Here is a 13,954-nt window from a genome sequence, read left to right as displayed (position 1 = left end):
AACTATGACTAGTTAGTGAGTCTTTGTGATTTTCGGTTTTAACGATTCAGATCTATTCAGGGCACAGTTACTGAGGTTTTCCCATTGGATGATTCAGGGTGGGATGCTAATGTGCCAGAACAGATGGCAAAGCTAAAACAATACCCAAATTTCATAGTGTATGGGTTGAGACATGGTGTCCCTAAAGCTCCAAATTGGTCAAAGCTTTACAAAATAAAGCAAAATCAAGATGGATCTGACATTGATTTTTTAAATAGTCTGAGAGACGCTACAATCAAATATACAAACCTAGATTCTGATTCAGCTGAAGGGAAATCTCATCTAACTCTCTTGTGTGCAGGTCAAGTTACGAATGATATAAGAAGAAAGCTGCAAAAGTTAGACAGGGTTCAGGACATGAGTTGATTATTAGAGGTAGCCTGGAGGGTGTATTGGGACAGAGACCCAAGTGATGAAGCTAGTTGCCAACCTAGTTAAAAGGTTATTCAGGAGAAGTCACCCAAGAGAACTTCTTCCCTTCTGGACAAAGATCAGTGTGCCTTTTGCAAGAAAAAGGGACATTGGAAAAATGACTGGACGATGTTGAAGAAATCCCCAGTCCCCCAACTCACTGTGAGACAGGACTCAGAGTGATGGTGACTGAAGGCCTCTCCCCCAGCAGAGCCTTTGGTTATAGCTAAGCTGGGGAAAGACAACATTGAATTTGTGAAAGATACTGGAGCAGTGTATTCTGTGTTAAATACTTTAGAGGAAAAACTGATTCAAGATACTGTACATGTTGTTGGGGCAGCAGGGGTGGGTGAAACATGGCCTTTCTTCCAACCTTTAAAATTCAAACAGGGGAAGCACTGGGTAACTCATCAATTCTTTTATATGCCTAACTCCCCTAAGCCATTGTGGGGGAAGGATTTACTGGAAAAACTGGAAGCGGAAATTAAATTTAAAAGGGGAAAGGGTGTATGAGTTATAATTCCTGAATCTAAATTTCTCAAAGTTGCTGCACTTTTTATACAGGACAAATGTGGTGAAACCCCCATTTTAAACTTCAGAAAATGCTGTCAACCTGTAGCCATGATATTTTATGAAAAATCCTTTGCTAGGCTTTTTCCCTCCTGGGAAGCTGAGGAGCCTCAGGACAGACATGTAAACAATAACTATCTGCTGCTGTGGAATGCAACAGGTGCATCTGTGATTGGTCCATGTGGATTGTTTTCACTTGATGACCAATCACAGCCACCTGTGTCGAGGCTGTGAGCAGTCACAAGATTTTGTTATGCCTTCTATTCTTGTTCTTTCTAGCTTTCTGATGAATCTTTTCTCTCTATTCTTTTAGTATAGTTTTAATGTAGTATTTTAATATAATATATATCATAATATAATAAAGCAGCCTTCTGAAACATGGAGTCAGAGCTCGCATCTCCACACATGGGGCACCAGACATGACATCAACCCAAGTGTGGGCCAGTGATGTTCCAGGAAGATCCAAACAAGCAAAACCAGTGAGTATTGCACTCAAACCAGGAGTCATACTAGTAAGGCAAAAACAATACCCTTTGAAATTAAAAAGCCATAGGGGATTGGCATGTATAATTGAAAAATTCCCCCAACATGAGTTATTAGTGCAGTGTAAGTCTAGTTGTAAGACACACATTGTTTAAGACAGCTGATGGTAAGAGTTATTGATTAGTGCAAGATTTAAGAGCAATTAACAAAATTACAGAGGACATACACCCAGTTGTAGCAAACCCCTACACCCTTTTGATCACACTGACAGATGAATTAGGGTGGTTTACTGTCACAGACCTGAAGGATGCCTTTTTCTGCATTCCTGTGCATAAAAACAGCCAAGAGCTCTTTGCTTTTGAAGGGGAAAATCCCGAAACAGGGAGGAAAAGTCAGCTTGCTTGGACAGTCCTACCCCAGGGTTTCAAGAATAGCCCAGCAATATTTGGAAACCAGCTAGCAAAGGAACTGAAAGATTAGAGGAGACAAGATCCAGGAGGGGTTCTTCTTGAACATATTGATGACATCTTGATTGCAGCTAAAATGTGATATGACTGCATCCAACATACTGTAAGTTTGATAAACTTTTTGGGACTGAGTGGGTACATGTAGCTATGATATTCTATGAAAAATCCTTTTCTAGGATTTTTTTCCCTCCTGAGAGCTGAGGGCCTCAGGAAAGAAATGTAAACAATAACTATCTGCTGCTGCGGAATGCAACAGGTGCATCTTCCATTGGTCCATGTGGATTGTTTTCACTTGATGACCAATCACAGCCACCTGTGGAAGGCTGTGAGGAGTCACAGGATTTTGTTATGCATTCTATTCTATTCTTGTTCTTTGTAGCCTTCTGATCATTCTTTTCTCTCTGTTCTTTTAGTATAGTTTTAATGTAGCATTTTAATATATATAAGATAATAAATCAGCCTTCTGAAATGGAGTCAAGCCTCCTGTCTCCACACACAGAGTGTTCACTGCAACAGGTGCAGAGTTTCCAAAGACAAGGCACAGATTGCCAAGGAAGCAGTAGTTTATTTGGAGCTTGAGATCTTTCATGGACACCGACAGCTCAGCAAAGAACAGAAATAAGCCATCTGTTGACACCCAGACCCCCACACCATAAGAGAGATGCAAGCTTTCCTGAGAATGGTAGGTTGGTGTCATTTATGGTACTACGCTTGTATATGTATACAATGATTACCAAGAAAATTAAAAAATCTTATTAGAAATAATATTATAACAACAGGGTATAATATTAAATTCAAAGTGTCCATGGTAGTTGGGAACAATCCATATGAATCATCCTTCCATGATGTTACCAGCTTGCGTAGACCAAGATTTTCCCTTTCCTTGAGTCTTAAAACTGTAGGAATGATGTGATGTAAACCACGATCCAGGAAAAAGGGTTCATGAAGCCTGTTTTTCAGTTGCAGTGATTGGAGGAGTTCAGTAGATTGGTCAGCAACTTCCTTCATTTTCAATCATGCTTCTTAATACAATTCTTAAGTTCAGTATTAACAAATACAGGAATTTTACTACACAATAACAATAGTCTGGTTGCCTCAGGGAGAATCAAAGGTAAAATGAAATCAAATTGTTCCTACCTACTCAGCATATTACTCCAGTCAGGGTCCTAAGTTTGTACCAAATACCTTCTCAATTTTACCAAATCCTTCATTGGTTTCCAAACCCAAAGGTTCTTTCTTTCTCTCTTCCTTCAGTTCTTTCTCCCTTCCTCCAAGAGCCATCAGAAGTTTAGCATTCCTTGTTTTGTACAATCATGCTTCATACATTGTTTCCCATTACTACATGCACTTCCTTCAATATAGTAATTTTATACTTTGCTCTGAAGAGGTACTCAAATCTGATTCCACAATTATATGAAATGTTGTGCGAGCTTCCAAGCTGAATTTAGGGAGGAATCTTCTCTGCCCACTGTGGCAACCAGAGAAAAAACCCACAAACATTCCAAATCAATGCTTGCAGAAAATTAATATATATATACTGCAAAACTAAAATATATACAAATATTCATCAAAATAATTGAAAACTTCTCTTATTCAAAGTATCTAGTACTCTAATAATGCTGATCAAAATTCCTAACACTATGTGAAAAGATTTAAGTTAGAGTAACCATCCATCCTTTTGAGACCTTTTTAGAAAAAATGTTTCTTGTCAGATTTACACATCTTGCTCCATCCTATTTTGCAGATTTGGAATAGAATCCATACATGAAGCATTGTCAAACTATTATCATTATGCCAATCAGTTTTCTTACGATCACATTTAAATTTGGAATCCATTATGTTATCCAACAAAATATATCTTCCCCTAGATTTTTCCTATTTCGTGAAAGATTCCAGTGTTCATTCCAATTTCTTTCAAATCCGTCTGTATTTTCAGAGTCTGATCTATGTATACATGTGGGAACTCAGTACATCACTCCGGATGTCCAGAGCTACCGAGACAACCCTTGGGGGGGGCTCGGAGGTCCTGGAATGTTGCCAAAAGTACCTGGTGGCTTGACTTTGATCCTTCTAAAGAAATGACACCTGAATGTGAGGAAATGAGAGAATTTCAGGCCTGAATGGTGAGGGGATGATATTCACTTGATAAAACTTGACTTATAATGCACTGTACAGGGGGGTTTTATATGTTGTACAGGGGGGTTTGGAATTCTGTACATGGGTCGGGAGTCCCAAGATGGAGGAATTTGGGCGTGCCCTGTCCTTCTTCTTTCTTCTCCTTGGCATCCATGTTCAGGATGATGTTGGCATGTGTGGATTGGTTCATAGGGAAAGTGCACTTGCCAACAAGGGCGAAAAGTATTGGAAATTAAAGGTAAATATCTTATACATAGTTTTTACTATAAAAGAGACAACCGCCCCGTGGGTGGGAGAGAGTGCCCTTGGCTGTCTTGCTGATCAGACCTCGGCTGGACAGACAGAAAAACTTTGTAGATAAGGAACAATAAACTCAACTGAAGACCAAAAGCAAGAGTCCAGACTCCTTCTTCGAGAGCGTGGCCTGCCCAGAACCACCTTTTCCCGTGCTGGGGCAGAGACAACTGACAGCCGACCCCGGCATATACACAGCAGCTAGTGTTGATAACTGTGCACAACCCACCTTTGGAAGCCAAAACCAAATCCAAAGACATTCAGTTTTGCTTGACTACCTTTGCGAGGCTGGTAACTTCTTGTTGCATTGATTGCATTGTTTGTCCGATTTTCTATTTGTTTCAATACTCCAGATATATTCATTATCGCCTTTTCTAATTCAAGCACTCCTAACCATGGTAGGAACCCTCTCACAAATCTGTGGAATCCAGAGGATCTCTCAACCAAGGGATTCAAATTTTGCTTTTATCTTGTTATAAAAGATCATAGGCGTCCTCTGGGGAATTCTGATTTATCAATTATGTCTATCTCTGGGACTACATTTCCAATGGTGCATATTCCTTGCCATTTAGGGGGTAGAGCTTTTCTAGTTTGATTTCTACAAAGCCAATAGTATCCCATATTGTCTGGAATAGGCCATCAATAAATATTTTAAATGCCTATTCCTGTTACATTCAAATATAAGTGACACTTGGGATAATCTCCTACCATTATTCCTTGGTTAGACTCTGGTAATTGCATGTTTTGGTGTGAAGTCATTCCTGGTCCCTTTAGGCATCTGTGAACACAGGAGGTTTCAACAGCTACTATATCTATTGTCAGGATTTGTTTGTCTATGGAGGTTTGGACTGCCTTTCCTTCCAGAAGGAGCATCATTCCGGCAGAAGGAATACCATTGGAAAATATGTTTGCTGTTGGAATTCCCATCATCTGAACACTTTCATCTGAATGAGTAGGAAACTGAGAACAAATCCAACAGTTACTGCAGTTTGTTATAAGTGTCACAGCTTGCATCAGCATTAGGTGTGAATTTCTCTTCCAAAGGTCAGGTAGTATTTGTTCTATGTGTGTTATATTAGAGTGGCCCTCAGGAAAAATGACATTGCTCTCTTTTCTTTCTTTTATAATCATTAGTTGAAAGGGGTTTTTTTTTGATGGCTGACAAATCCAGGTGTGAACAGCCATGCTACAGTATTGAAAATATTGGCCTGTAAACATAAAAAGGTAAACTATACAATGATTGTACTTTTAGAGTTTCTGATTCTCTTGCAGCTTAAGCTACAGCGGATTTGTTAGTTACTGTGCTGTCCAGTATGGTTCCTGTGACCGGAACTGGCTTTATTCACTTATAGGAGGTTTTTAGGAGTCTCTGCCCATAGTTCCCACAGACATGTAGGTAATCAAAAGTCCTTTCCACTGCTGCTTGAACAGCTCCTTGTCTCATATCTGGATATACACTCAGTTTTCTGTCTGGTGAGGATATACTTGAACATCTAAGGTTATTAAAGAAGATTAAAAAAACAACTTATACAATGATAAGAGTAGTTCAGAATGTGGGAAATACCCATCGGGAACTGATTCTCTGTTGATGGCCATTAGAACCAATAGCCACCCAAGCTAATGGTCCTCAAGTGTTTGTTAGAGTCATAGGTACAATCCCAATTTGGGATAATTTGACCATGACTGGTTGACATGAGCTTTGACCCATCCTATCTGGATTTGTCAGGATTGAGCCTGTAACAAGAGCCATTTCCAATGTTCTTTCTGCCAAACCTCTTTTCCTGCACTTGCCAATTTAACGCTTCCACTGACACAGTCACTGTGTGGCACCAGCCCAGACTGCATAAAAATCAACATACACCATCCTTGCTTTCTCCTTTACTGCCAGCAACACAGCTTTTAACTGTCCCACCTGTGCACTTACTATTCCTTCTTCTACTAGTTCCACTCCTGTTTCAGCATTAAGAGCAACTGCCCTGTACGTCCATTTACCATCAATGGGTTTGGCTGAGGCATCAGTGAATCAGACATCTTCAACTGCAGAGTCTGCGGTAAATGCAGGGGTATCCAGTATAGGACTAGGTTTATATGGCTGCTTTAAAGCTACCATCTCTTCTATCCCAAACTGCCATACATTTGTTTGCAGGTGCCTGCAGTGTAGAAGTGAGGTTTGCAATATTTGCAACAGCTGCAGTGAAATGTCCCGTGTAAGCATTAAGCCTTTGATAATCAATTGTTAAACATCAGCTCCTCTCTGTTTTTTTTTTTTTTTTTTTTGTTTTGTTTTTTTTTCACTAGCCAAACAGGAGAACTGTAAGCAGAATTCATCTAAAATACAATGCCTTTTGTTCTAAATTTTTAATTACATCAAAACAGATTTTAGCAGTGTAACAGATAATACTTTTTCATAAAAGCCAGTTAAACAATTGCAATTTTTAAAACTGAAGTGTCACCATGACATTTTCTGAAAATCCCTTTGCCAGGATTTTTTCTCCTGAGAAGCCTCAGAAAAGAAATGTAAACAATAATTATCTGATTGCTTTGGAATGTGGTCTGGAGATTGTTTACCAACAGGTGCATCTTTGATTGGTTCCATGTGAATTGTGTTGACTTAATGACCAATCCCAGTTCAGTTGTGTTGGGACTCTGGTCTGTCACAGGTTTTTATTATTCATTCTTGTCTAGCCTTCTGATGTATTCTTTTCTCTATAGTTTAGTATAGTTTTAGTATATCATTTCTTTTAATACAATTTAAGATCATAATATAATAAATCAGCCTTCTAAGAATATGGAGTCAGATTCATCTCTTCCCTCGTCCTGGGACCCTCGAAACCTCAACACTTTAGTTTTTCAGCTTCTGTAGGAATAATTAAAGATGTTTCAATGAATTTCAAAGATTGTCTTTCTGCTCCTGCAGCCAGATAAACAGATGGGATATTCTTATCAGAAAACAATTATGCAGGAATGCACCAGCTGGTCCCCAAAGTCCAACCAGCACTTAAGGTTTGTTTTCTTTTTCCTGCTGTGTTACAAAGTGTGAGAAATGACCATTCACTTAAAAATTTTAAAGGCTTCTTAAACCTTAACAAATACAACTGTCCTAGGGTGACATGATGCTTGTATCCCCAGTCATCTGTTCTATTTATGCTGGATATTATGTTCTGTGCCTTCAAGACTGGCTCTGAAGAGTGAAGTTTTGTTTTGTTTTGTTATCAACCTGCTCACTCCCCCCCAGTTGATGGGACACAGAGACGGGGCAGTACATAGGGCTGCTTTTGCTTTTTTTTTTTTGCGCTTTGCTTTCGCTTTGCTCTTGCTCCTTCTTTGCTGTTGCTTTTGCTTCTGCTTGTTAGTTTAGCTAGGCAGTCCGAATTTTCCCTGGACTGTTTTTCTTTCCCTTTGTTAATGATATAGTTAGTAATTTGTGTAGATAAAATATATATAGACTTCTATAAAATATATAAACCAAACCGGCTGTACTGGGGGGGGGGGGGGGGGGTAGGAATTTCATTCTCAGGATGGCGAAACCGGCAGACTGGCAAGGAGATACCAGGACATTTACATACGAAGGAAACCTTGGCTGCACAGGAGATGGGCATTCATGGAGGCATGTGTCCAGTGACCCAAGAGATGATGGCCCGGACGTGATACCCTTCTGAGATAACCGGAGCCATCAACACCTGCTGCCTGAATACAAAGATTCCGGGGAATCGGGGAAAGGCATTGATCAGTTCCCGGATGAAGGCTTTGTGCAGCCCGGACTGAAGAAAAGAACCAACTTGAATATGAAGAACTCAAAAAGGAGACAAAGGGACTCTGCCACGGGCAAAATAAAGAGTATAAGAACTTCAGCCTCGGAACAGCCAGTGTGGACGCAGGGGGATTTGGTGCACTAGAGGCCAGATCCACATCCACCTAGCCTATCTCCCGGGGGTGTTGCGCTGTCAGTTTGATTGTTGGCTGTCGGGACTGTAACACGGTTGTGAATAAATTCCTTTTTATTTTATTAGAATTGGGCATATTTCATTTTTACCTATAACAATCTTGGTGACCTTGCCCGACGTGATCTGGTTAAGGATTCCAGGGTCCCCTCTCGAGGTCCGGGCAGCACCCCACTGAGTTCAGCGGCCGGACAAGACTGGGAGAGCCCAACAGAACCGATCAGATTACACAAACTTTTTGTAGCCTGAAAGCCACAATCAAAAGGTAAAAACGGGCCCAGAGCTCTCAGGGACGGAGTTAATTCTCCATAAAGCCAGCAATTTTTACTTGTAAAAACGACATGCACGAAGATTCCACACGGGAAAACGAACCGTAAGTATCGTGTGGTTGAGTGGGGAGTGATCGAGTGTGTGTGTGAGATGTGATATTATCATGAAGCGAGTGTGGACCCCAAGATCGCAGTTCCACTCTTCCACGAGGAAAGTGGTTGGTCGCGGGGGAAGCGGGTTAAAAACCTGTTAAAAACACACACACCAACCCAAAAACCCCAGGACATTAGGGGAGGGAAAGGGATTGTTTTATCGATCACAGGCTGGATCAGGAGGGAACGGGAGTCCATCAACAACCAGGAACGACGAGACCTCGCTGGATCCAGGGATAGGTAAGAGAGCTCTTCTTTTTTGGTCGACTAAAAATCCGCAGTTCAGTTCACTGCACGATTAGTAGGTCAGCAAAAAGTTTTTTGTTTTTGTAAAATATTGTGGTTGAAAACTAGAAACAGGGTGTACCCATAAAAAAAACAGGAAATAGACCGGCTATTGACTGAATTCACCAAAGAGAAGGTAAGTAAGGTGTAAAAGATATGGGGTTGAAAGAGTAAAATCCAGGGAAAAACCCCTGAAAAACCAGGAAGAAAGGGAAAGTATTGTATTCCCGACATACCGAGGCACAGTACTCTGGGATGGATGTTAGAACATTGGGAAGATTGTCCTACGAGAAGGAAAAAGTCTAAGGAAAAGGTCATCTACTATTGTATGGAAAAATGGGCAGATGTGGAGATCAGGAAATATCTATTTTGGCCTATGTTTGGGTCATTTAACAAAGAGATATGCCAAGCATTGGGGGAGTTTGTGTTTGAGGAGGGGTCGACAGGGGAAGAAATGGAATATGCTCGATTATGGGAATACGCCAGTATCGGGTTATTCCCTGTCAGAGCTTGTAAACAACCAAAAGATCTAGTAAAAACTTGGGAGCCCCTGGAAAACCTTCCTCCCCCTTACCCAAACCCTCAGATGCAAGGTCCCCTCCCTGAACCCGCGAACCCCGGGCACCAACAGGTAACACCGCAGGCACCGTCACCTGAAGTTCCGTCTCCACAGGAGCAAGAGTCGGCGATCCCCTCCCCACCAGAACAGACCCCGTCCCTTCCCCGTCCTACACAACCAGAGGAAAACACGACACGCACGCATACATCTGCAGGGAAAGAGTCCCCACCCTCCAGTCGTACGAGATGCAGGACCCGGAAGGTGCACACGGATGATAGCGAAGACTAGGAGGGACAACAGGGTCTCTTTCCCCTCAGAGAGGTTCCGACTGCTCCAGGGGTCATTGGTTATGTAAACGTGCCAATAAATTCAGGGGATGTACGGGCATTCAAAAAGGAAATGGGGAAGATCATGGATAATCCATTGGGGGTGGCGGAGCGACTGGCTGAATTTTTGGGGAACAGCATTTACTTGTGTTATAAATAAAAAATGCGAATTAGCCAATTTTAATAAAAATATGAAAAATAGAATTTTTTCCGTGACTATAAAAACAGTCTCGACTGTTATGAATAGAAAGTTGTATTTTTTTTAAGTTTCAGAGTTAAAAAAAACCAAGCCAGACCGAGTCAGCCTCCTTTAGTTTCACTGCCGAAGGAAAGCTTTTCAAATACCTGTTAATGGCAGGTGATTAACTGATTGTTTCCCTGATGCTGGCTGCATACCAAGAAGATACCAAGAGAAACCCTCCAGGGTAAAGAGATGAACAGTGACACCAGAGACAACATGCAAATGAGAAACGCAGTGCACCCTGGATTGTTACAGTTTTACAGTTTTTATAAGAAAAACCCCTAAAATCACGAGCCATAAGTGACTTAGAGTGACGTCTGAAGATGGGAGCATTGTCCCGTACCTGCTTGAATCTTTTTGTTTCTCGCCCTGACCTGAAAAGAAACTGATTAAAGAGACCCCCCGGGTTTCTAAACCAACAAACTAAGGACTCAACGACTCTCCCGTGAGGACAGAGTCCCCAGTTCTGTCTGCAGAGCAGCGGACAAAACTGCATCATCCTCCTGCTTCGTGCCACGCCTGGGAGCAGCGGCGGCGAGGGCGCAACCCGTCGATTTCTTCCCACCTGAGCTGATTCTTCTTAATAAAGGCATTAAAAAGGAGAAAGATCTCCTGCCCATTTTTTTCAGCTTGGGGACTCGTCCGGGATAGCCACGCCTGAAGAGGACACCAGGACTGGGACGGCCGCCCACCCTGGACCTGCAGGACAGCTGGCTATCAGGACCAGAGAAGATCGGCTTGGGACAGTGACACGGAGCAGCGTCGGATAGGTGAGAATATCCGGCGGCGGGAGAGGGAGGCGAGCGAGTGTGTGTGCGTGAGACGAGGGCCGGCAGCTCGGCCCCTCGAAGCGAGTGTGGACCCCTCAGTACCGCGGTTCCGCACCCCCGCGAGGGGGCCGGCCGGGAACAGGGGGAAGCGAGTGGAACTGGTGATTGAGGCGCCTCCAAAGGGGTAAAGAGGACCCCCCTCCGGGCGTGCGGAGGAAATACTGTGTGAGTGGCACGCACCCCTCCGGGCGTGCGGAGGAAATAACTGTGTGAGTGGCACGCACCCCACAGGACCCCCCTCCGGGCGTGCGGAGGAAATAGTTGTGTGAGTGGCACGCACCCCTCCGGGCGTGCGGAGGAAATAGCTGTGTGAGTGGCACGCACCCCAAAGGCCCTGATACAGGTCCTAACGAAAGAAGTTAGGGTATCAGGCAGTTTGGCCCAGACAAAGGGCGCCTCAGAAGCCAGGGTTTCGAGGTTTGACTGTTTGAGCCTTGGCAAGGGAAGGCCAAGGTCTCTCTAAGTCCTGACGAAGGAGGTCAGGCGAACCTCAGAGGTCAAGACCTCGAGGATGTTTTTTTGTATTTTGGTTGTTTGTTGAGTCTTGGCAAGAAAGCCAAGGTCTTAACAAAGTCCTGACGAAAAGGGTCAGTGAAATTGGAGTTTTGGCAGGAGGTCGAGACTTCTTAAATAAGATATATTTCCTTTAGAAAAAAAGACATCTTGTGATTTGGCAGAAAATAATGGGAGGGTGCGGTAGTAAGAAAAGTGGCCAAAGATTAAAGAATATACCTCCCCACAGTCCCCTAGGTGAACTATTAGAGAAATGGGACTTTATAGAAGGCACAGAAGGATTAGATAAAGTTAAGATGGTACATTACTGTTCAGAAGTGTGGCCAGAATTAGAGGTGCAAGGAGGATGGCCATGGTGTGGGATGAAAGACAAGTGGATGTGTCAGCAGCTGAGTAACTATCTGACGGCCCGAGAAAATAGAGAAGAAGAAAAAGCAATAGCCAAAGCCAAGATCATGCTTGCTATAGCCAGAGAAAGTGTGGGAGCAAACAACCCTTTCCTACAGCACAAGGCCACAAAAGAGTGGGGGAGTACACCACCAGGAGCGGGCAAGAATACGGCAGTACTGTCAGGAACAGGAGGCATGGAGAGGCCTCGAGTCCCTTTGAGTGAAAGCTGCTGCTATTACTGTGGAGCAACTGGACCCCCCGCCCAAGACTGTTTAGCCTAAAGTTGTGAAACCTTTGCTAGCTGATCAAGATAGCAAAGGAAGCAGCTTTAAGACCAGAAGATCTGGTAAAAGGTTTTTTTTAAGCAGAAACCACACCCGAGTAGGGAAAAAGAAAAAAAAAGAACTCATATTTTGTGAAATTTAAAGTTACATCAAGGGATATGGGGGAGTGGTTAATATCTGACGGACGGGTGTTGCTAAACAAAGCACTTGCTGGGATAGTGCTAACAGAACTACAGAAACTAACCTACTGGGGAGTCCAAGGACTATGTGATTATTTCCTAAGAAATAACCTGTGCATAAGCGGATATGACCTAGCAAAAACAATTATAAAAGAGTGTTTAACTTGCCAAAAAGTGAACCAGTATGAAATAGTGAATACCTTAGACTCAGACTGAGGTCCACATTTTGTGGCCCAAACATTGCAAATTATAATTGAAGCTTCAGGAATAAAGTGGAGATTGCATACTCTGTGGCACCCCCAGAGTTCTGGGAGGGTGGAACAAATGAACAAAATTCTCAAAAATGAATTGGCTAAAGTGTTTACCCCTAGCGCTCTTGCGCATCAAAACAAGACCCCAGTCTGATATAAGGATTTCACCTTATAAAATGATTTTCGGATTGCCATTCTTGTTAACACCCTATAGCACAGGAGACTACCTGGAAGGAGAAATTTGAAGGCCCCTTTCAGGTACTCCTCATCGCTAATTCGGCCGTGCGAACCAGAGAAAAAGGTTGGACTCACATTACGAGAATTAAAGGACCAGTCCCACCCCCAAGCATTGGACAAAATTCTTCAGTGTCTGGTATTGGACCAGATTCCACACCACTCTCACCCCCGGGCATTGGACAAGATTCGTCAGTGTCTCCTTCTGGTATTGGACCAGATTCCACACCACCCTCACACCCTAACTCAGGACAAGATTCAACTGCATCAGGAGTTAATTCAGCTGAGTATACTATTATAAAAGGACCAAATGACTTAAAATTGACATTCAAAAAGACTGATGAACTGCATAAGAAAAAAGTTTAAAATCATAACATGTCTTGAAGTGTTTTAAGAAATTTGTAAAAGTTAAAAATTGTTAATAAGTAATTCTGGTTAAGTCGTCCTAACTTAGTAGCAAAGACCCCAGGTTAATCTTCTCCAGAGTGCTCCCCTAGGAGGGACCAAATTAGCAGGGACAGATCAAGAGAGGTTTAACCAGAGGAGCAAGAGACTCTAAAGAACTTGGAGACTTCTTTTCAGTAAAATCCTCAAGAGGCAAGGCCGGGTGGGCAGGCTGTGCAAGATGACCCATACCGGACTCTTGGGAAGGGTAGTAGTGCTGGCTCTGATTGCTGGTGGTGCTCTGGAGAGCCCAGGAGAGCTGTGCAATGAGTACTACCAACCTTTCTATGAGAAAGAAGTAAGCTCCTTGCTGAGAGTCCACAACAATTGTGTTAACCTCTCCCAACTGATCTTTTATCAAGAGAATAAGAAAATATATTGGATGACCCGGAACACTGCCACCTTTAGGCAGCCACTCCTGGGAGAGCACCCTGTAGGAGAAACCTGGTGGTGCTTTGAACGTGATGCTACTGAAGCAAACCTGGTAAATCTGGTAAAAGGAAAAAGTATTTCTAAATATTGGGAGGGCACGACAAAAATTAATATCTTTCAGGAAACCCCTAAACGCCTGTTTTGGGTCAATGGTACCACAACATCCACTGAATTGTCAAGAGACTGGTCTAGTAGTGGCATCATTAAGATTATAAAACAAACT

This window comes from Passer domesticus, chromosome W, assembly GCF_036417665.1.
Source record: "Passer domesticus isolate bPasDom1 chromosome W, bPasDom1.hap1, whole genome shotgun sequence".
Taxonomy (NCBI): Eukaryota; Metazoa; Chordata; class Aves; order Passeriformes; family Passeridae; genus Passer; species Passer domesticus.
Note: the sequence above shows the minus strand (reverse complement) of the source record.